Source organism: Callospermophilus lateralis, assembly GCF_048772815.1.
Source record: "Callospermophilus lateralis isolate mCalLat2 chromosome 5 unlocalized genomic scaffold, mCalLat2.hap1 SUPER_5_unloc_1, whole genome shotgun sequence".
In the NCBI taxonomy this organism is placed as follows: domain Eukaryota; kingdom Metazoa; phylum Chordata; class Mammalia; order Rodentia; family Sciuridae; genus Callospermophilus; species Callospermophilus lateralis.
This window is the reverse complement of record NW_027510147.1, coordinates 1,363,589-1,387,245: the sequence shown is the minus strand read 5'-3', so window position 1 is coordinate 1,387,245 and position 23,657 is coordinate 1,363,589. Positions and strand designations below refer to the sequence as shown.

The window sequence follows — 23,657 nt, the reverse complement described above, 5'->3', positions numbered from 1 at the left end:
TGGTCTGTATAAACAAGCAGCGATTTCCATCCTTGTCTCAAACAAAATAACTTCAAGCCAAAGTTAATCAAAAGGAATAAAGATGGACATTTCATACTGCTTAAGGGGAACATACATCAAAAATATATAACAATTATAAATATATATGCCCCCCAAAATGGAGCATTTGTGTTTATCAGTCAAACTGTTCTCAAGTTCAAGAGTCAAATAGACCACAACACAATAAATCTGGGAGACTCTAACACATCTATTTCACCACTGGATAGATCTTTCAAACAAAAGCTGAACAAAGAAACTATAGAATTCAATAATATAATCAATAACTTAGACATAATTGACATATATAGAGTATATTATTCATCAAGGAGTGAATACACTTTCTTCTCAGAAGCACATAGTTCCTTCTTTAAACTAGATTATATATTATGCCACAGAGCAACTCTTAGCAAATACAAAAAAGTAGAGATACTGCCCTGAATTATATCAGATCATAATAGAATAAAATTAGAAATCAATAACAAAATATAAAATAAAAGCTATTTCATCACTTGGAAACTAAATAATATGCAATTGAATTAACAATGGGTTGCAAAAAATATCAAGGAGGAGATTAAAAAATTCTTAGAGGTAAATGAGAACACTGATACAATATATAGAAATCTCTGGGACACTATGAAGGCAGTTCTAAGAGGAAAGTTCATTGCATGGAGTTTATTCCTTCAAATAAGAAAAAGTCAACAAATAAATGACTTAACATTACATCTCAAAGCCCTAGAAAAAGAAGAACACATCATCCCCCCCAAAGCAGTAGAAGATGGTAAATAATTAAAATCAGAGCTGAAATCAATGAAATTTGAACAATTGAAAAAATTGATAAAACCAAAATTGGTTCTTTGAAAAAATAATAAAATTGACAGACCCTTAGCTATGCTGACAAAGAGGAGAGAGAAAACTCAAGTCACTAAAATATGTGATGAAAAAGAAAATATCAGGACAGACACTATAGAACTATAGAAGATAATTAGAAATTATTTTGAAAATTTTTACTCCAATAAAATAGAAAATATTGAAGGCATTCACAAATTTCTAGAGGCTTATGCTATGCCCAAACTAAGTCAGGATGATATAGACAATTTAAACAGATCAATTTTAAGCAAGGAAATAGAGGACACCATCAGAAGCCTACCAACCAAGAAAAGCCCAGGACTAGATGGACACACAGCTGAGTTCTACAAGACCTTTACAGAAGAACTAACACCAATACTCCTCAAAGTATTTAATGAAATAGAAAAAAGGGAACACATTCAAACTCATTCTATGATGCTAATATCACCCGGATTCCAAAACCAGACAAAGATATACCAAAGAAAGAAAACTTCAGATAAATGTCACTAATGAATATAGATGCAAAAATTCTCAATAAAATTCTGGCAAGTTGAATACAAAAACTATTAAAAAGATAGTACACCAAGATCAAGTAGGGTTCATCCCAAGGATGCAAGGTTGGTTTGACATATGGAAATCAATAAATGTAATCATCACATCAATAGGCTCAAAGATAAAAACCATGTGATCATCTCAATTGATGCAGAGGAAACATTTAACAACATACAGCACCTCTTCATGTTCAAAACACTAGAAAAACTAGGGATAACAGGAACATATCTCAGCATTGTAAAACCTATCTATGTTAAGCCCTAGGCCAACATCATTCTAAATGGAAAAAAAATTGAAAGCACTTCCTCTAAAAACTGGAACAAGACAGGGATGCCCTCTTTCACCACTTATATCCAACATAGTTCTTGAAAATCTAGCCAGAGCAATTAGACAGACAAAAGAAATGAAGCCATACAGATAGGAAAAGAAGAACTCAAACTAGCACTATTTGCCAATGATATATGATTCTATACCTAGTAGACCCAAAAAATTCCACCAGAAATTTTCTAAAACTAATAAATAAATTCAGTAAAGTAGCAGGATATAAAATCAACACTCATAAATCCAAGACATTCTGTAGATCAATGACAAATCCTCAGAAAGAGAAACTAGGAAAACCACCCCATTTATGATAGCCTCAAAAAATAATAAAATACTTGAGAATCTACTTAATGAAAGAGGTGAAACATCTGTACAGTAAAAACTACAGAACATTAAAGAAAGAATTTGAAGAAGACCTTAGAATATGGAAAACTCTACCTTGTTCTTAGATAGGCAGAATTAATATTGTCAAAATGATCATACTACCAAAAGCAGTATACAGATTCAATGCAATCCCAATCAAAATACCAATGACTTTCCTCTCAGAAATAGAACAGGCAGTCATGAAATTCATTTGGAAAAATCAGAGACCCAGAATAGTCAAAGTAATCCTTAACAAGTGAAGCTGGTGGCATTACTATTCCAGACCTTAAACTGCACAGTGGTTAATGAACTAATAATGTGTGGTGGCATTGTTGACAACTCACCTAGATTGGCTTCTTCATTCTACTGATTTACAGATGAAGAGCTACTAAGCACGTTCTGCCCTTTCTGCATTTTTGTAGCATACAGAGTAGGCTACCATGAGGTCATTCAAGCCTTGGGCCCCTGTGAAGTTGCAATGTAAGTCTATTTAGATCAGTGCTTGCTCAACAAGTATTACTGAGGATACAAATAGGGCCACAAATATTTCAGATCTTCAGGTTTTGTAAATTAATATAATTTTAAAATAATTGTATTACTATTAGAAGACAAATACAATAATAAAATACATAAAAAGTAAATATATATGACAAGTTCTGAGTATAGTAAGAAAAATTAATTTGAAAAAAATAATTTCAAACCCATAAGTGGCAGGATGAAGAACTATCACATGCAGTACTTGCAAACACTGTGCAGACCTCTCACACACTCCATGCATATTACTATTGAAGCACTAGAAATCATGGCAAATACTACAGTTTTCACAAGACTTCTCTGTGCCTGTTACTTTTGCATAATTAACACTTCACTCCCTGGACTAGCGATAAATGAAGGATGGGATTGCAATTTGCTGAGTGAATAAAAATGAGGCTTCGGATGTATTTGGACTCTACTCTGCCAAGTACTCCCTCCTGAGTGTTTCCTATTCTCTGTTTGTGAACAGAACCCCATCTGTCCTTGGCTTTTCCCATCCACTGTATGTGCAGCCTTGGTGAATCTGTGCAGTCAGCACAATGACATGTGGGATGTGGGGAGCTCAGTCACCACTGCTTTATGTGAACCTGGTACCTGGCCAGTGGAAGCAGGGCCCCTGGAGCCCAGAGCTCAGCCTGCAGAGACAGCAGGGGGTCTGAGCACACCACCAGGCAGCAGCCCTCCTGAGCCCAGGATAGAGGACCTGGTCACTTGCCAGCATGGACAGTGGATGACACATGGGAATTTCTCTGTTGGGCATCGCCCTAAGTCGTTATGGAGAAACTATTGACACTGAGGAGAGACTGATGGTGCTCACTGTGTGTATTTTCATCTCTGCCCTCCTTCACCTCAGTGTGATTGAGGGGTGTTTATGGCAATCAGTTAACACTTAGGGTGGTGAGCAACTCTCACTCACTCCCCTACTTTTTAATTTTTACTTCAAATTAACCCCTTAATTCATTATACACATTGCCCACATTATCCCTAATATCAGTCACTAGAAAACACTACAGATATTCTGTATATTTGAATGTACATATTTTTGAAATTTTATAAAAATAAAATCACTCAGTGTATGGTCTCTATTCTGACTGAAGTTAGCCTAACATCATTGAGATTCATCCACCTTGTAGCATATACCATTTGCTCATTCCTTAAGGATGAATGACATACCATTATATGCATATGCCAGAAATATTTTAGTCAACACATCTACTTGTGGACATATTTTTTTCATTCTCTATTATACTGTGAATGACTTGTTATCATATGTTTTGCCATATTTCACATCTCTGGTGAACACTTTATACTCTATGTGATTATGTAGTAACTGTGTCAGTTTGGCATTGCTGTGAAATTCTGGTTGTCTAGGAAGGTAAAGAGATAAGAGGTGAGAAGCAAAAATGTAATCAATAGAATTGCATTACATACTGGTGTGCATGGTGCTTTCTTTTATTTGGCCATTGCTTCCCTGCAGAGGAAATCTCACTCTTGGTTTTCTGATATGTTTACTCATTTCTGATCAGAGTGCATCTCCCAGTGCAGGTGTGGAGGTCTGCAGCCTAGGGTCTGGGCCTGACCTGTAGGGCTTGTCCTCAGCTCCCCATCAGGCCTCCCCTGACCTCCTGAGACTCCCATGCAGAGCACTTCCAGGGTTGCCCACCTCCTCTCCTCTGTGACCAACTGTTTGACAGTGTGTTCTTTAATTCTCTCTTTAGCTAATTAATAAGTTACTTTTGTCCTCTTCCATAAATACAATTTCAACATTATTTTGCCATTGTATCAACACTTAACAATTTAAATCATGAATAATAATTCACATTATAATTATTTTTTAACATTTCTATGTTGGAATATGTTCATAATCTTGAAGTGCTTAACACCATGAACATGAAAAACTTTCACTCATGGGAAACCATGTAGAATTCAAACTTTCACATTCCAGGCTCACAGGACCAGTTTGTGGAGAACTGAGGTGACCTGACACCACATAGACTCTCCTGCTGTTCCCCATTCACCCTGCTGCTGCCCCAGGAAGGGGATGGTGCTGTCTCCAGGCCACAGGCCTTCAGACCTGGACCCATCCCACCTCTCACTGGGGCTCTCTTTTTCTTTCCAAAAGATCCATGTGAAGACTTTAAAGCCTCCAGATTTATTCCAGCCCAGCTGACATTCTCTTAAATGTTTACTTTTTACCTTAATATGTTTTTACTCTTTTTTCAGCACCATGAAGTTGACAATAATTTGCTTACTTCTTCTTGACACCTACCATTATATTCCTTTCTTCTCAAAGTCATCCTAAGTGTACAAAATGATACTGTTCTCCCTAAGGGAAGGTTTTGCTCATGCTTAAATTACTTCTGCAGTAGCTCAGACCAGTTTAATGTTGAGTCACCTACACAGTCATTTTCTCTGATCTCTGAAAACTGGGTCTTCCTCAGAACCTTGTTAACCACATTCACCCTTAGAAAAATGACCTTCCTACTGAGCCTGCCTGGGCTACACTGGAAATTTTGTGTCATCCAGTGTCAGGGATGGTGGTCAGAATCAGGGAGGTTGATGTTTATTTCACAATGGGCATGAATTTTCCAGTAGTCCCATTCAGTCTACCTGCTTTCTGTTTCTCCCCAGCCTAGTTTCTCCTGGACACAAACCTGAAGTTCACACCTGAGTGACATCCTTGTTCACAGCATGCTCCTTGTACTTTGAGACAGAGTCCCTTTTCTACTTGACATGCTGATTTAATTTTCTCCATTACTGTGTATTGGGCTACACAGGAGGCTCAGGTAAAAATAATTTTTCTGGGAACTCTGTAGAATTTCAAATTTTTTCCACTTTTGTGTATTGTTAAAAATCAGTGTGTTATACTATTTTTTACTAAATCACTATGTAATCAATAATACAATTGTTGGTACAAATTCCTTGATTTGGATATTGTATCATTCATGTTTTTCTCCTTTTAGTAGCAAGTGCATGACTTCCTACACAGTGGTTAGTGAACTAAAGCCTGGTGCCTATGTTGACTAACTACTCACCTGCAATAGCTTTCTGTATTCTACTGATTTACAGATGAAGAGCTCCCAAACACGCTCTGTCCCTTCTACATGGCTGTAGCATACACAGTGCACACTGATGTTAGGTCATGCAAGCCCAGGGGCTTGTGCATTTGCAAGGTAAGGTCTCTTTAAAGCAGAAATTTGTCAACATGTGTTTACCAATGATACAAATATAACTAAAGGTGTTTCAGATCCTGAGGTTTTGGAAAGAAAAAAAGTATTGGTATTTTTATATAATTTGATTAAGATGAAAAAATAATACAATGATACAAGAGTGTAAGAAAGTAAATACATATGACAAGTTCAGAAGATGTTGGGTGATGCGATAAATCCATATTAAAAACCCTTGCAGGTTTTCATTCTTTCATACTGACTTCTGGGCTCTCCAGTAGTCCTTGGTGAAAACCTCTAGACATTTGTGGCAAATATGAGATGGACAATTGAATATGTGTTTGGGATCTGGAGGCTGATGTAGAACTGCAGACATTTTCTTTGTTTCTAGTTTTTTTCTACTAAAACATATACTGTTTTTGTTTCTCCAAAAGAAATTAATTAATTCTCCATGAAGTAGATTGAATTATATCATCTTAATTGATGTTCTTCTTTGCTTATGTGATTTAATTACAACTTAAAAACGTTTTTGAATTGAATTTACTGTTTTCATGGATTAGTCTCATAGAAAAGTTCAGATTATGGATATGATACAATAAATATATGCATCACCATCTAACATTCATAAGCACTCAAAGTATTCCTGCAGAACTACAAAATATGAGTACTTTAGAACCTAGATTCTTTAATCTAAGAAATCATCTTTAGTTTGTTTACCTTGACCTCAATAATTTTAGAGTGTTCAGAACTACATCTTTTTAAAGGGTGAAATGATTATTAAAATTTCCTAATAAAATCCAAAATATGGGGACATAAATAAAGCAAATGTCAGGTAGCATGAGCATCAGGAACAGAAGTAGGAGGAGAAGTTAGCATGGGTTTAATGCCAGAAGTATAAGAGGGACGGCTCCAAGTGCTTTTCTCCTAAAGTAGGGACAGCTGGGAGCTTTCCCTTTTGGTAATTCCCTTGATAGTGCTTAACATGAGGAAAGGTATGGCACACAGATTGCATGAAAATATGCAAAGATTTCTTGAGTTGTAAGATACAGGAATTCATTATTTTCTAAATTATATCTTTCTATATTAGTAATTATGGTAGTGCTATGGATCAGCCATAGAGGAATACTGAGGAGTACTTTATTACATCCTGACCTTCTTAATGTACTTGCAAAGGCTGCACAACTGTATTTTTTATATTTCTACCAATGGACACACATCCTCATCACATCTGATATACCTTTAGTATAAAGTGTGAAAATTATTGAAAAGGAGAATGGATTTGTGATCAGGACAAAAAAGTATGGTTGATAAATTAAAAATGTTTCAATGAAAATTGTATACAATATTAGATGTTTTTATTTCCCATAGCTACTGAAAAATATGTAAGTATGTACTTTGTATTAATGAATTCATTCATCTACCTCCCTGTCACCTGCAATGTATTTGGTACTTGGTCCTTGTTGCCTTAATCTGGATATATTTCTCTGTCATCTCTCAAATCTGTGCAGATAAGTTTGTGCATTTGTGTGTGTGGTAAGTAAAAGTGAATTGAAAAGAAGAATTTTAACCCACAAGAGGCACCATGAAGAACTATCACATGTGGTATTTGCCAACACTGTGCAGATCTCCACCATACTCCAGGTATACTATCAGTGAAGAACAGAAATCATCACAAAAACTACAGTGTTTACAAGACTTCTGTGTGCCAGTTATTCTTTGCAGAATTAATTTTCTGGTCTATATGATAATCTGGATGAGATTGCAGATTGCTGAGCAGGATAAAGATGAGGCTCAGATGCCTTTGGAGTATAATGCCAAGAATTCACTCCTGAATGTATCCTGTTCTCCAGGTGGGAGCAGAACTGAGTCTCTCCTTGGCTTCTCCTATCCACTCTGTCTGCAGTCAGGGTGCATCTGGGTCATCAGCACATGGTATGTAGGATGTGGGGAGCTAGGTCACCTCTGCTTTAAGTGAACCTGGTGCCTGGTCAGTGGTAACAGGGCCCCAGGGAGCCCAGAGCTCAGCCTGCAAAGACAGCAGGAGGCCTGAGCACACCACCAGGCAGCAGCCCTCCTGAGCTCAGGAGAGAGGACCTGGCCATGTACCAGCATGGACAGTGGATGACACTTAGAAACTCCTCTGCTGGACATCACTCTAAGTCATTATTGAGGAATGAGTAACACTGAGGAGAGACTGATGTTTCTCTGTGTGTTTTCATCTCTGCCCTCCTTGACCTCAGTGTGATCTAGGGGTGTTTATGGTGATCAGTTAACATCAAGAGTGGTGGGCAGCTCTCACTCACTCCAAAACCTGAAAGTGGGAAAAATCTAACACTATCTGCCGTTTAGCTGCAAATTTTTTTGTCACGGAGATGAAAGGCACATGTCATGAATTTAGCCTTTGTAACAATTTGTTATTATCAATTCAGTGTTATGTACAAAAATATGCAATTGTACAACATCCAAGTACATCTTATTCCCAAGTATTTGCTTCAGTCTTAATGAAACATCTATCCATTGTCCCAACTTATCTTTACTTACTGTCACTTGAAGGCACTAAGTATAATCTCCATGTTTGAATTTATGTCCTGGAGATTTTGTATAAGTAGATCATTCAGTATGTGATCTTTTTTATGACTTCACTAAGCCTGATATTTTCACAATTGTTTCACATTATAACATCTATTACTATTTTATTCTTTTAGTGGATGAATAAGTTTCCATTATATATTTATATCAGCATTTTTAAAATCCATATATCTACCTATAGCCATTTTGGTCCTTTGTTCTTTTAAATGGTGTGTGATTTGTGAATCATTGTCTGTTGGATTTTGTTGCCTCCTGGGGTACATTCATATATATGGAGTGCTATTGTTTTCATGTGCTGTTGGATTTGGTTTTTAAGTTTTGCTGAGAATGCTTGTATATGCCTTGATCAAGGATATGGGTCTATAATCCTCGTTTTTGGTGGTTTCTGTGTAGTTTTCTGGATCTTATATTAGGAAAATGATGGTTTTGTGGAATGTGACTTGAGGAGTTGAGGTTCATTTCAGTTCCCTGGAGTGGTTTCAGGAGACGTGGTTTCTCTTCTTTTTGAAGGTTTGGTAAAACAGTAGTGAAGCCATGAGCTGCTGGAGGTTTCTTTACTAGGAATCTTTTATTAGTGATTCAAATTTATTGGTCATATTAATGTCTGGGTCTTTTATTTTCTCATAATTGAGTTCAGGTGTGTTACATCTGTCCCATATTTATTCCTTTTGTATAGATTTTCCAATATGTTGGTATGTATTTGTTTATATGAGTTGCTAATAGATCTTATCATTTCTGTAATATTAGTGAAAAGGTCTTCTTTTTATTCTTTGATATTTTATTCATTTGGGTCTTTTTTATTGTTAGCATAGCTAAAGATTTGCTAATTTTGTTTTTATTTTTACAAACAAATTTTTGTTTTCTTGATATTTTCTGTTGATATTTAGTGTTAATTGCTTATTTCTGATTTAATGTTTATCATTTCTTTTCCAACTGCTTTTTACACGTGTGAGTGTCTGTTTTCTATTGTCATGGTAGGGTCTGCGCTTATTCTTTCTGTTTCTTTGATGCAGGCATTTAGTGCAACACCTTCTCCCTTAGTAGTGAATGCCATAGGTTTTTCATGAATGTCACACGTTTTTCCTTGTATTGTTCTATTTTCATTAATAGTCTTAGTAAAATCTGTGTTTTCCAGTGGCTTCTAATATCTCTCATTTAAAGTTAGGGTTAGGGTTAGGTGGGTTGACCATGGAATGCACTTTGCCAATATTTGATGGACAAGTTTGTGCATATGATGTTGGACTAACTCTTGTTCTTGTCAGCAGTATGTGAGTACACTGATTTTTCTCAACTTTAGCTACAAGAGATCCACCAACTGACTTGAAGTTTATGACTAGTCATTGTGCCATTGGATTTGGTATTCTAGGTGTTGCTGAGAATGCTTGTATATGGATCCTTGATCAAGACATATACTCTCTTTTTAAAAATTTGATTTATCCACTTTTAACACAACCCACACTTTCAGTCACACACGTGAGGGGACATTCCTTTCTCCTCACAGTGGTTCAGAGGCTCCCCTTACAGTGGGTATGAAGAAAGGAAAATCCAGTCTACTGTGTATCATGTCTTCTGGGCTCTTACCTCCTCTACTATCTCTTTTGTTCTTTCCACATCTTTTCTCTGCCTGGCCTAGTGTCCCCAAACAGGCCAGGGGAGCTGCAACTCCAGGCTGGGTGGCCTTTTGCCTTCAGCACCTGGTCCAGCTGTGTGCATTGAGGTCCAGAGGGCTGAGTCCATTTTTTTTTTCTGTCTTAATTTCACTCATCAATATTTTGTAATTTTAAGTGCACAGATTGTTCATTTCCTGGGTTAAATTTAGTCTAATTAGTTTATATTTTTTTAAAAATGTGTTCTGTTTTAATTACCAATGACAGTAGAGTGTATTTTGACAGATTTATACAAACATGGAATACATCGTATTCTAATGAGAATCCCAGTCTTTTGAAGCATATACATAGGTTGATGCTACTGTAAATATGATGGTTTTTCTTAATTGATTTTTTGGTAGTACATTAAAATGAACAGAAAAGCCACTGGTGACAAATTTATCAAAATAAAAATTTCTTCTTTATCTCAACCTCTTCTGTAGTTCATTGCATATAAACCCTCTATAGTTGTTCCTCATTAATATCTGAGAATTGGTCATATTATACATTGTTTTTTTTTAAAAAGTTTCCCCTGTGTGTAAGAAGCAGTAGTTAATACCAGTCACTGGGTCCTTCTGTTTAATCACAGGTCATATTCAGAACCAGTTGCTTTGAAGGCTTCAGGGATGCTTGTATTGGCCAGGCACAGTTCCCTACCAGAAGTTCACATCCTGGCACTGTGAGATCCAGCTCAGAACCCTCAATACCAAGGTCACTAGCAGACCCTCCTTTCAGAGGTCTCTTCTGAGCTTTGAGGGGTCATCTCTCCCCTGGTTCCCAGCATTTACCTGATGTGCTACATTTCCAATGGTAGTAACTGTTTATCTCTGAATTTATTCATGGAACTCTTTTTACTTATTTTGCCTTTATTGTTTATTTTTAATTGTACATAAAGATTCACTTTAATATAATTATACACACATGGAACTTAATTTATTCTATTATACTCCTTGGATCCCCTCCTTCCCCTCCTCATTCCCCCGATTCCCCTGTTCTATTTTACTAGTCTACCTTATCCTCATCTGTTTATTTATTTATTTTTAAAATTTATGTTTTCATTGTAGTTGCACACAATACCTTTATTGCATTTATTTATTTTTATGTGGTGCTGAGGATCAAACCCAGGGCCTCACACATGCTAAGTGAACACTCTACCACTGAGCCCCAACCCCAGCCTCTGTTTGTTTATTTTTATTGGAATTTATAGATGCACATAGAGGTGGAATCCACTGTAGTACATTTACACACACTCATGACCCTTTCCTATCCCTTCTCCCTTTCTCTGGATCTTCTTCTTCTATTCCACATATCTTCCCTATGTCTTTATAATATCCAACCCAATTTGCCTCCTTACTTTCCTCTAGATTCTGCATATGAAAGAAATCATTTGACCCTTTATTTTCTGAGTCTGTCTTATTTCATTTAGCATGATGATTTTTTCTCCACCCATTAACCAGAAAATGTCACAGTTTAATTATTTCTTTTAAATGAATAAAACTTTACTGTGTACATATATCACATTTTCCTTATTCATTCATCTGTTTACCATCATCTGGACTAGTTTCATAACTGGATATAGTGAATTGTGCTTCCATAAACTTTGATATGGCTGTAACACTGTAGTTATTGATTTTAGTTCTTTTGCATAAATAATGGGATGGGATAGCTGGGTCATAGGATGCTTCTGCTAATATTGTGAAAATGGCTGTACTACCAGGAGCATTAAACAGATTTAATGCTATTTCAATTAAAATCCCAATGACATTCCTCATAGAACTTGAAAAAGCAATTATAAAATTTATTTGGAAAAAACAAAAGACCCAGAATAGCCAAAGCAATTCTTAGCAAGAAGAGTGAAGCAGGAGACATCCCAATACCAGACCTTAAACTATACTACAGCGCTATAGTAACAAAAATGGCCTGGTCTTGGCACCAAAGGAGACATGTAGACCAATGGTACAGAATAGAAGACACAGAGACAAATGACAAAAACTTCTGCTTTAACAGAGGAACTACTGGGAGACACCTCACATCCCATTAATAACATTTACTGCTGACCCCTCAAACCCCATGTCTGTTTCACAATGCAAAATTAATTTAGTCCATCTCCAAGTGTTTCATAGTCTTTATAATTCCAGCATTGCCCCAAAGTGGAAGTCCAAAATCTTTCCTGAAACTGTAGGTGAACTATTGGCTGTGAACCCCTATAAAACATCAAAAGAAGTTACATACATCCAGTATTCACTAGCAGAGAGTAAATCTTCCAATAGCAAAAGGCAGTAATAGGGGCATATAAAGAATGGATTAGGGATGAGGAAATGCAAAACCCTGTTGAACAAATATGTCCCTCAACTCCGCCTATAATTCCTCATGTAGCATCTAAGACCCTTGACTACAAAAAGATATTTCCAAAGTGCTTAGGTATTCCTGCTCTTTGGCTTTGCCATTTGCAGAGCACAGGCAAATGCTCTATTTTCCTTTAGCTATCTCTGTAGCCAGCAGCTTTTCTTGGCCTGCAGTTCATGCTTTTGGTAACCTCTAATTTCTGGAAATTCCATTCAAATTTTGGCTTCACCTTCAGAGTTTCATCTATCACCTGGTCAGGGGAAGCCTGCAGGGCCTCAGACCTTGCTACAGTATGATTGGCATATGAGGCCTTTTTTAAAGATGGTGGTGAAAGGCAGCATGACCCCTTAACTTGAGCACCCTGCATTCCTGCAGAGCCAGCACAATGCATATAATGCCAAAGTCTGTTGACAGCTTGCGCTACAGTTGGGTACCTGAAATTACTGCTGTGAATATTTCTGAATGTCTTCCTTGCTGAGCAGGAAAAACTCACTTTCTGGGCCCCTGTGCTATTGGGGTGGCCCCAAGGCAGTTTGGAACGGAATTTGTCTTCTACATCCATGAGCGTACAACAGAGGTGGTCTTGCAAATTCCTTACATGTCCTAAGCTGCTTCTGTATTTTGTCAGTTTGAAATAGTTGACATCTCTTAAGGGACTGCAATGACTTTACCACCACACCTTCCTTGGCCCTCATTTTCTCAATGATCATGTTAAAACTCTTATCAAATATGGATTTTAACTCTACTAAAATAAGCAACTGCTTTCTTACAATGGTATATGTCTCTGGTATTAATATGAATATTGTAAAGGCTATTTAAAACATGGAAAAATGTAATGGTTATGGCATAATATTGTCAGTCATGAATATTACCTGAAAGCACTCAGTATATTATGTTACCATAATGTCTTGTTGGTGGCTCTCTTTACAATAGATATTATCACACTATTTATCTTACTATAAAAATTTGTTTCTTTGTACAAAACTTGCACACAAAGTAAAGTTTTTTCTAAATTCTGAAGAAGTTTCATATCACACCCACACACCTACAGTGTTTTTGTGTAATTTGACATAAGATATGAAATATCATGAAGTTATTATATCAATATTTTCTTTTTTGGTTTCCTTTATCACCAAATCTTTCAATATAAAACATCTTATAACATAAGGAAAACATCCAAAGTCTTCATCAAGATAGATACATATCATTAGGGATGGTTTTGCAATTTAATTTCATTCTTAATTCATATATTAAGTATAAACTTTACCCACCTAACTTAACTTAAAAATTGTTGATACAAGTCACCCATAGAGGTTCAATAAGCTATAGTTCTGGAGGAAATGCATGTAAATGTGGGGTTTGCAGAATTCATCTGGGATACTCTGAAGGTCTTTTTGCTCTAGCAGGGAACATTGGAGCAGTGGGAAACAGAAACCATAGACACAGTGTGTGGATGGAGCTTGTGTTCTGTTTGGATCCTGTTAAGCAAGTCAAGGCTTCCTGTAGCAGCCAGTGCTGAGGTGTTCACTGGCTCCTATTACAAGCATTCCCCTATCTGCAAACTTTAAGAAATGCCTTTACTAATCAATCAAATATGTTCAGGCTTTTAAATTTACCTAGGTAATAATTACATAGGTTTTTTTTTTTGCATTTTTTTCCTATTAGTGTACTGCTGAATAAAATTGTTTCTCAAAAGTTAGAATTTGATGTAATTATTTTCATATATATATATATATATATATATATATATATATATATACATGTTTTTTCTCTTTTTGTTATATAAGTATTCCTAGGTAACTTGATATGAGCATATGTCAGCTATAATTAATAGTTGGCAAAGCATACGTCAGTGAGGACAGTAGAATGTTTGGAGAGTAATAACTTTTGTGAGATGATGAAAGATTGCCACAAGACTTGGAAGTGGCCCATCCCTGCAATTCCAGTGCATCAGGAGCTAAGGCAGGAGAAGAAGAGTTTCCAAGCCAGCATCAGGAACATAATGAGACAGTAAACAATTTACTAAGACCCTGTTTCTATATTAAACACATAAAAGTATGAAGATGCTCCCCTGGATTCAATTGCTGCTCTGGGGAAAATAAATAATTAAATAAACTGCCCCAAGGTTTTAGGAAACAAGTACAGAGAGAAGTTAAAAGTCTAGTAAAGTGAGAGAAATTTAAGTGTTCATGGAATCAGACACTGAGGCCAGACAATTACATTGTGGGAGGAAAACTGTCCAAAAGATGACCTGCATTTCAGCCTTGGGGTTTGGTCCCTGACACTGGGTCACTCATGAACAGCTAAGAAAGGTGGGGTCTATTTCCCAGCAGTTGGATTTATTATCAGGACTCAGGGGGTGGTAACAATGGTCCTCTGAATACTTCATGGATGAAGAAATTCTTCTTTTTTAATGTTCTAGATGGAGAGAAATATTATTGTGTTTCTCTCTGGATTTTTGGTCACAAATTCTTTAGGATTTGATTTTTGTATTTTTTTCAAATAATTAATTGACAAAAGTATATATCACAGTTCTTGCAGTGTCAAATATGCAAGAACTGTGATATATACTTTTGTCAATTAATTATTTGAAAAAAATACAAAAATAATAATTCTATATATAGAATAGATTATGGAGTATAAGTTATCTGTAGTTTAAATTGGTAAAATTTTCCTCTTTCACAGTATTTGATATCGGTAAGAGGACATATTGGATGAATTGGATGAATTATATATATATACATCTTTGAGGATACATATATCCTCAAAGAATTTCAGCAAATATGTTGAATTATACTTTTTATTAAATTATGTATTGATAAAAAATACTTGGGAACCAATCTTACAAAGGAGGTAGAAGACCTCTACAATGAAAACAACAAAAAACAAGAAGGAAATTGATGACCTTAGAAAATGAAAAACCTCCCATGATCTTGGATAGGCAGAATTAATGTTGTCAAAATGACCATATTTCCAATATCTTTATACAGATTTAATGCAATTTCTATTAAATCCCATTGTTATTCTTTATAGAAATAGAAAAAAGCAATTTTGAAATGCATTTGGAAAAATAAGAGATCCAGAATAGCAAGAGCAATCCTTAGCAAGAAAAGTAAAGCAGGAAGCATCACAATACAGAAATGTATACTATACTACAGAGCTATAGTAACAAAACAACATGGTTTTGGCACCAAAATACACTTGTAGACCAATGGTTCAGAATACAAGACATAGAGACCAACCCACATAAATATCAATTATCACATACTAAACAATGGTGCCAAAAATATTTCAGATAAAGGATAGCTTTTTAAACAAATAGTACTGTAAAAACTGGAAATCTATATGTGGCAAAATGAAACTAAACCCCCATCTCTCACCCTGCACAAAACTCAACTTAAAGTGGATCAAAGACCTAGGCAGTAGACCCAAGACCTTGTGCCTAGTAGAAGAAAAATTAGAACCACATCTTCATTATGTTGGCTTAGGACATGATTTCCTTAAAAAGATTCCCACAACACCAGAAATAAAATCAAAGATCAATAAATGGGATGATATCAACTAAAACATTTCTTCACAACAAAGGAAAAAATCAAGAACATAAAGAGAGAGCCTACAGAATAGGAGAAAGTCTTTACCACATGTACATGAATGAACACTAATCTCCAGGACATATATATATATATATATATATATATATATATATATATATATATATATATATATATATATATCTTCAAAAAACTTATTACCAAAGCAACAAATAACCCAACCAATAAATAGATTTAGAAACTGAACAGACACTTCACAGAGGAGGATATACTATTGATCAACAAGTATATGAAAAAATTTTCAACATCTCTAGCAATTAGAAAAATGCAAATCAAAACTACTCTAATATTTCATCTCACTCCAGTCAGAAAGGAAATTATCAACAAAAATCAACAATACCTGTTGGTGAGGATGTGGGGGAAAGGTACACTCATAAATTGCTGGTGGGACCAAAAATTGGTGCAACCACTCTGGAAAGCAGTATGGAGATTTCTTAGAAAACTTTGAATGGAACCACCATATGACCCAGCTATCTCACTTCTTGGTTTGTACCCAAAGAACTTAAAGACAACATGCTATAATGACACAGCCGCATCAATGTTTATAGCAGCTCAAGTCACAAGAGCTAAACTATAGAACCAAACTAGATGCCCTTCAACAGATGAATGGACAACAAAAATGTAGTATGTACACAATTGAATATTACTCATCCTCAAAAAATAAAATTATGGCATTCTCGGGTAATGGATGGAGTTGGAGAATATCATGCTAAGTGAAATAAGCCAATCCCCAAACACCAAAGGTTAAATGTTTTCTCTGATATGCAGTTTTGATCCATAAAAGGGGGGAACATAGGGAAGTATGGAGGAACTTTAGATTGAGCAAAAGGGAGTGAGGGGAGGAAGGATGTGGGTGGACAAGGCTGGCAAAATGAGGCAGTCATTATCACCCTATGTACACACATGTATGGTTGCACAAACCGTAAAACTCTGTATCATATACCGCCAGAGAAATAAGAAATTATACTCCAATTAGAATAATGAGTTAAAATGCATTCTGCTGTCATGTATAACAAATTAAAACAAATAATTAAAAATAAAAATGTATATAATGACAAAATTACACATTTTATGAAGTATCCATGGAAAAATATGGTAAATCACAAAATATACCTTATAAAATAAATCAGCTCCTAATGATGTAATCCCAGTGTAGGCAGGGTTAGATGGAAAGCCCAAATGTGAAGAGCTTTATCTAAGAACCACAAACAGGGAAATGAGGATAATCTTGAAATGCAACTTTATCATTTCCCTGAGAACAACTGTCTTTGCATAACTCTCCTCACAGCTTCCTTTACCTGCTTGTTCCTGAGACTGTAGATGAGAGTTCAAGAAGGGAGGAACCATGATGTAAAAGGCAGAGAGAACCATGTCCTGGAGAGTGTCAGAGGTTGCTGAGGACCTCAGGTACACAGCTGTGCCAGAACTGAGGAAGACGGACACCACGAGGATGTGAGGGGTGCAGGTGGAGAAGGCCTTCCCTGGGGCTCTGGTGGGAAATTTCAGCACAGCAGAAAATATGTGAATATATGACATGATTATTATAGCAAAGCAGCCACCACCAACAACTATAATAGAGACAAGAATAAGAATCATGTTGCTGGTGGTGTCAGAGCAGGAGAGCCTCAGCAGAGAGGAGACATCACAGAAGAACTGATAGACCACGTTTGACTGGCAGAATGACAGCCGGAATGTGTTCCCAGTGTGCACACCTGCATACAGCACACCACTGATCAGGGTGGCCAGGGTCATGCGGACACAAATCTGGGGGTTCATGATGAAGAGGTACTGAAGGGGCTGGCAGATGGCCAAATAGCGGTCCCAGGCCATGATGGTAAGAAATAGCATCTCCACATATGCACAAAAAAAGACCAGGAAGGTCTGTGTTGCACAGCCAGCCCCTGAAATGGCCCTGTTGCCAGTGAGAGAGTTGACACAGGCATTGGGGACAGTGACTGAAATGTAGCACATGTCCAAGATGGACAGGTTCCTGAGGAAGAAGTACATGGGTGTGTGCAGGTTCTGGTCAGCAGTGGTGACAGTGACGATGAGAAGGTTCCCTAACAGGGTACCCAGGTAGGTCATTGGGAATACTGTGAAATAGAGGAAACTCAGATCCCAGCCATCAGGAGAGCCCACGAGGAGAAATTCAGTTACCATGGTGGAATTGGCCATTTACTAGAAATTCTGGTTGTTTGAGGTGATGAAGAGTTAAAAAGAGGAAGTAAAAAACCTCATTAATGCAATTAGTTCACACATTCATGTCCAAATAATTTTCTTGTATTTTGTAGTCACTTTCTCTGCATAGAAACATCACTCTTGTTTTTCTGATATGTTTACTCATTTCTGAGCAGAGTGAACCTCCCAGTGCTGGTGTTGAAGTCTGCAGCACAGGGTCTGGGCCTGACCTGCACGGGTTGTGCTCAGCTCCCCATAAGGCCTCCCCTGACCTCCAGAGACTCCATGCAGAGCACTTCCAGGGTTGCCCACCTCCTCGCCTGCATGCCCACCTGTGTGACAGTTCATTGTTTAATGATCTGTAGTTTATTTACCTTCATCCTTCTCCATAGACAAAATTCAATATTATTTTGCCATTATGTCCACACCTAATAATTCAACTTATGCTGTATATTGTATTTTTTTTTGTTTTTTTTAAAGATCTATATATATCATGTGGAGTACTGATCACTACGAACATGAAAACATTTTGCTTATGAGAAAACCATCTCAAGATTTCAAATTTTCCCCTTCCAGCATCACAAGTACAGTGTTGTGGAAAACTGAGGTGACCTGAGTGCCCTTGAACTCTGCTGAAGTCCCCCACTCTCCCTGGTGCTCCCCAGGACAAAGGTGGTGCTGTCTCATGGACACACACCCTCAGCCAGACCTGTTCCAGCTCCTGCTGGGGCTCTTTATTCCTCTCCAGGTGATCAGGGTAAGGTCTTCAGAGCCTCTGGGTCCTCGTCCAGCTGACATTCTCCTAAACCTCTACTCTGTATATTTATATGTTCTCACTCTGTGTTCAGCACCATGAAGTTGAAATTTCCTTTGTCTAGACAATAATTTATACTTTTTTTGTTGACACTTCCATTATTTTTCTTTCATCTCATCATAATTACACAAAAAGTACTGAATATATATGTTAAAAGAATGTTTTTCCCATGGTTAGTTACAACACTTCTACAGCAGCTCAGACCACCCATAGGTGACTCAATCCAGAATCACTCATATTGTCATTTCCTCTGCCCTCTGCAAACCTGGTCCTTCTCAGTACCTTCTAGGTTAACCACACTTACCCTTAGAAAAGTGATCTTCCTATTGAGCCTCCCTGGGTTCCTCTGGAAATGTGTGTCCCCCAGGGTCAGGGGTGGGTAGCCAGACACATGTAGGTTGGTGTTAATTTTACAGTGAGGGTGAAGTTCAAGGAGTCCTACTCTGTCTACCTGAACACTGTCTTGCTTCATCCCCCATTCCTCCCTGACACAAACCTGAGGCTCACTCCCACGTGACCCCCTTGTTTATAGCATACCTTGGAACTTGCTGTCAGAAGCCTTTTCTAACTGTGACATAGTTTGATATACTTTTCTCCATTACTGTGTATTGGGCTTTAAAGAAGGCTCAAATGAAACTTTTCCTCTGGAAACTGCTTTACGATCTTAAACTTTCCCCACTTCTGTACAGTGTTAGAAACAGACATATTGTATTGCCTTGAATTAAATCTGTATGTATTCATCACTCAGATCACTGGTGCAAATTTCTTGATTTGGGACCTTGTATTGTTCATCTTTTTTAGTAGCTTGTGCATGACTTCATTCACAGTGGTAATAAACTAATGCCTGGTGGCTTTGTTGACTGATCACTCCCCTGGACTAGATTTCTTTATGCTACTGACTTACAGATGAAGAGCTCCCAAGCAGGCTCTGCCCCTTCTACACTACTATAGCACACACAGTGCGGGATGGTGGGAGGTCATGCAATCGAAGGTGCCCTGTGCACTTGCAAGGTAAGATGTCTTTATAGCAGTAATTGCTCAAGAAGCATAACCGATGACACAACTATGGCTACAGCTATTTTTGATGGTTAAGTTTTGGAAAGAAGAAAAATATTGGTATTTTCAAGTAAATTGATTACCCTAAGAGAAATAATACAATAATACATTATGTGAAAATATAAATGCATATGACAAATTCAGAAGGTTATGGGTGATGAGACAAATGCATATTAAAAACTTTGCAGGTTTTCATCCTTTTATACTGACTTCCAGACACTACAGGAGTCCTTTCTCACCACCCCTAGACATTTGTGTCAAATATAAGATAAACAAATATGTGCTCAGGATCTGGAAGTTGGCATAAACTACAGAGACTTTTTTTGTTTCCACTTTTTATACTAAACCATGTACTATTTTTATTTTTCCAATAGAACTTAGTAAATTTTCTAGTAATCAGTTTGAATCATATGAATTTAATTGATGTCCTTCATTGCTTATGTGTTTAACTACTTCTTGAAAAATTCTTCTCTATATTTGACTTACTTTTTTCATGTATCAGTCTCACAGGAAACTTCAGATTATGGATATGACAAAATAAATATGGTACCACTACCTTATTTCCTTGGGTCCTCCAAGTATTCTTGTAGATCTCCAAAATGTGATTAATTTCTTCACCTAGATTTTTTTAAAAATAAGAAATAAGCCTTCAATTTTCTAGTTTGACCTCATAATTTTAGCATGTTTAGAACTACATTGTCCTCTAAGGAATTAAATGCTTATTGAAAATTCCCATAAACACCAAAAGTTGGTGACATAAATAAAACAAAGGTCAGGAAACAAAAAGGTCAAGAATAGAATCATAAAGATAAATTAGCATATTTTTAATGCCAGTAATTTGAAGAAGGGCTTCTGCAAATACTTTTGTCTGTTAGTGGAGAAAGCTGGGAGTTTTTCCTTTTGGTACTTCTCTGACAGTTCTTAACTATCAAATAAGTAGATTGCATTAAAAAATGCAGTGGATTGTTTGTGTTATAAAATACAGGTTTTAATTATTTTCTAAATTACATATTTTTATATTAGCAATTATGGTTTAGTTTTATTGATCAGTTACAAAGTGATGCTGAGGAACACTTTAGCACTTCTGACCCTCATACTGTGCTTCCAAAGCTGCATGACCCTATAGTTATATTTTTACCACTAAACTCACATCCTCATTAAATGATATGCTTTCATTCTAAAATGTGAACAATTATTGAAAATGAGAACATATTTGTGATTAGGACAAAAAGGTGAGGTTGATGAATTCAAAATATTTCAATGAAAATTATATACCATATTGGATGTTTTTATTTCCAACAGCTACTGGAAAATATGAATGTATGTAATTTGCATAAATGAATTCATATCTACCTCCCTGTCATCTGCAATGTATTTGGCATTTTGTCCCTGTGCCTTAATCTGAATATATTTCTTTGTCAGCCATCAAAACTGTGCAGATAATTTTGTGCATTTTCTAAGTGTGTGGTAAATAAAAGCTATTTGAATAGAAGAATTTTAAACCAATAAGAAGTAACATGAAGAACTATCACATGTATTACTTGCAAACACTGTGCAGACGTCCAGTCCACTGGAAATCAGAAAATAGTACTGTGTTTACAAGACTTCATTGTTCCTATAATTCTTTTTTTTTTCCTGGGGTGGCTCACAAGCTGGATGAAACTGCAATTTGTTGAGCAGCATGAAAATAAGGCTCAGAAGTGCCTGGACTCTAACTGCCAAGTACTCACACCTGAGTGTCTCCTGTTCTCTGGGGGGAGCAGAACTGCATCTCTCCTTGGTTTTTCCCATCAACTCTGTCTGCAGCCAGGGTGCATGTGTGCAGTCAGCTCAATGCTATGTGGGATGTGGGAGGCTCATTCCCCTCTGCTTTATGTGAACCTGGTGCCTGCCCAGTGGTAGCAGGACCCCAGGGAGCCCAGAGCTCAGCCTGCAGAGACAGCAGGAGGCCTGAGCACACCATCAGGCATCATCCCTCCTGAGCCCAGGAGAGAGGACCCGGCCACATGCCAGCATGGACAGTGGACGAAGCAGTGGAATTCCTCTGCTGGACATCAGTGAGAAATGAGAAACACTGAGGAGAGACTGATGCTTCTCACTGTGTGTTTCCATCTCTGCCCTCCTTCACCTCAGTGTGAATTAGGGGTATTTGGGAGTCAGATAATATTAAGAGTAGTGGGCAACTCTCATTCACTCACCAACCTGTAAATGGGAAACCTCTAACACTATCTGCAGTTTTGCTGCAAAAATTTCTTATCATTGAGATAAAATTCACATGACATCATGTTAACCTTTGTAAAAGTTCATGGTTATCAATTCAGTTTTATCTACCACATTTCAAATTGTGCAACTTCTAAATACATCTTGTTCCCAGATATTTTTATCACTTTCAGTGAAACACTATCCATTGTCCCTACGTAGCCTTACTTACAGTCACTTGAAGACACTAAGTATAATCTCCATGTTTAAATTTATGTCTTGCAGGTTTGGTTGAGTAGAATCATTTAGTATGGGTTCTTTTTTATGACTTGGGTCAGTCAAATGTTTTTCAAATTAATCCACATTGTAGTGTTTATTACAATTTTATTCTTTTAGAGAATGAACATTTTATATATGTATACCAGCAACTTTAAAAGTCTATATATCCTTCTATAAGCATTTGGTCCTTTGTTCTGTTATCATAGTGTGGCATTGCTTGTCATTGTCTTTGAGCTTCTCCCCTTCTGGGAAAGATTCCATATGTACAAAGGGTGCTATCTTTTTGATGTGCTGTTGGAATTCATTTTCTATGTTTTGCTGAGAATGCTTGCATGGGTCTTGATGAAGGATAAGGGTCTGTAATCCTCTTTTTTTGTGATTTTTGTGTAATTTTCTGGATCTTATACTAGGGAAATGATGTTTTTTTTGTGGAATGTGACTTGAGGAGTTGAAATTCATCTCAATTCCCTGGAGTGGTTTCAAGACAGGTGGGGTCAACTCTCTTTGAATGTTTGGTATAGAACAGTAGTGAAGCCATGAGCTATTGGAGGTTTTTATGTTTTTGTTTTTGTTTGTTTTACTCGGAAGTATTTAATACTGATTCAAATTTCTTGGTCATTATGGATGTCCAGGTCATATATTTTCTCATAATTCAGATGTTGTATGCTATATTTGTCCCAAATTTATCCTTTTCTTGTATATTTTACAATATGTTGTGATGTGGTTGTTCAAAAGTGTTGCTAATGATCTTGGCATTTCTGTGACACCAGCTATAAGGTTTCTTTTATTCTGTGATATTTTATTTACCTTGGGTTTTTTTTATTGTTAGTGTAGAAGGTCTAAAGTTCTAAAGGTCTAAAGGTGTGTTGATTTTGTTTGTATTTTCATAAACAACTTTTGCTTTCATTGATACTTTTTGTATTGCTATTTAGTGTTAATTTATTTATTTCTTCTCCAATATCTATCATTGATTTTTCAACTGCTTACTTTAAGTGTCATTTGTGTTTGCTTTTCTACTGTCATTGTAGGATCTGTTCTTAGACTTTCTGCTTTTTTGATGTAGGCATTTAGTATTACACCTTTTCCCTTAGTAGTGCTTCATGAATGTCATAGGTTT

At 36.7% G+C, this 23,657-nt stretch overlaps 1 pseudogene; it reads right to left on the bottom strand.

Annotated features, from left to right (window-relative positions):
- Positions 1–9,024: 9,024 nt before the first annotated feature.
- Positions 9,025–18,189, bottom strand: LOC143387085 (olfactory receptor 14C36-like; annotated as a pseudogene).
- Between the last annotated feature and the right edge of the window lie 5,468 nt (positions 18,190–23,657).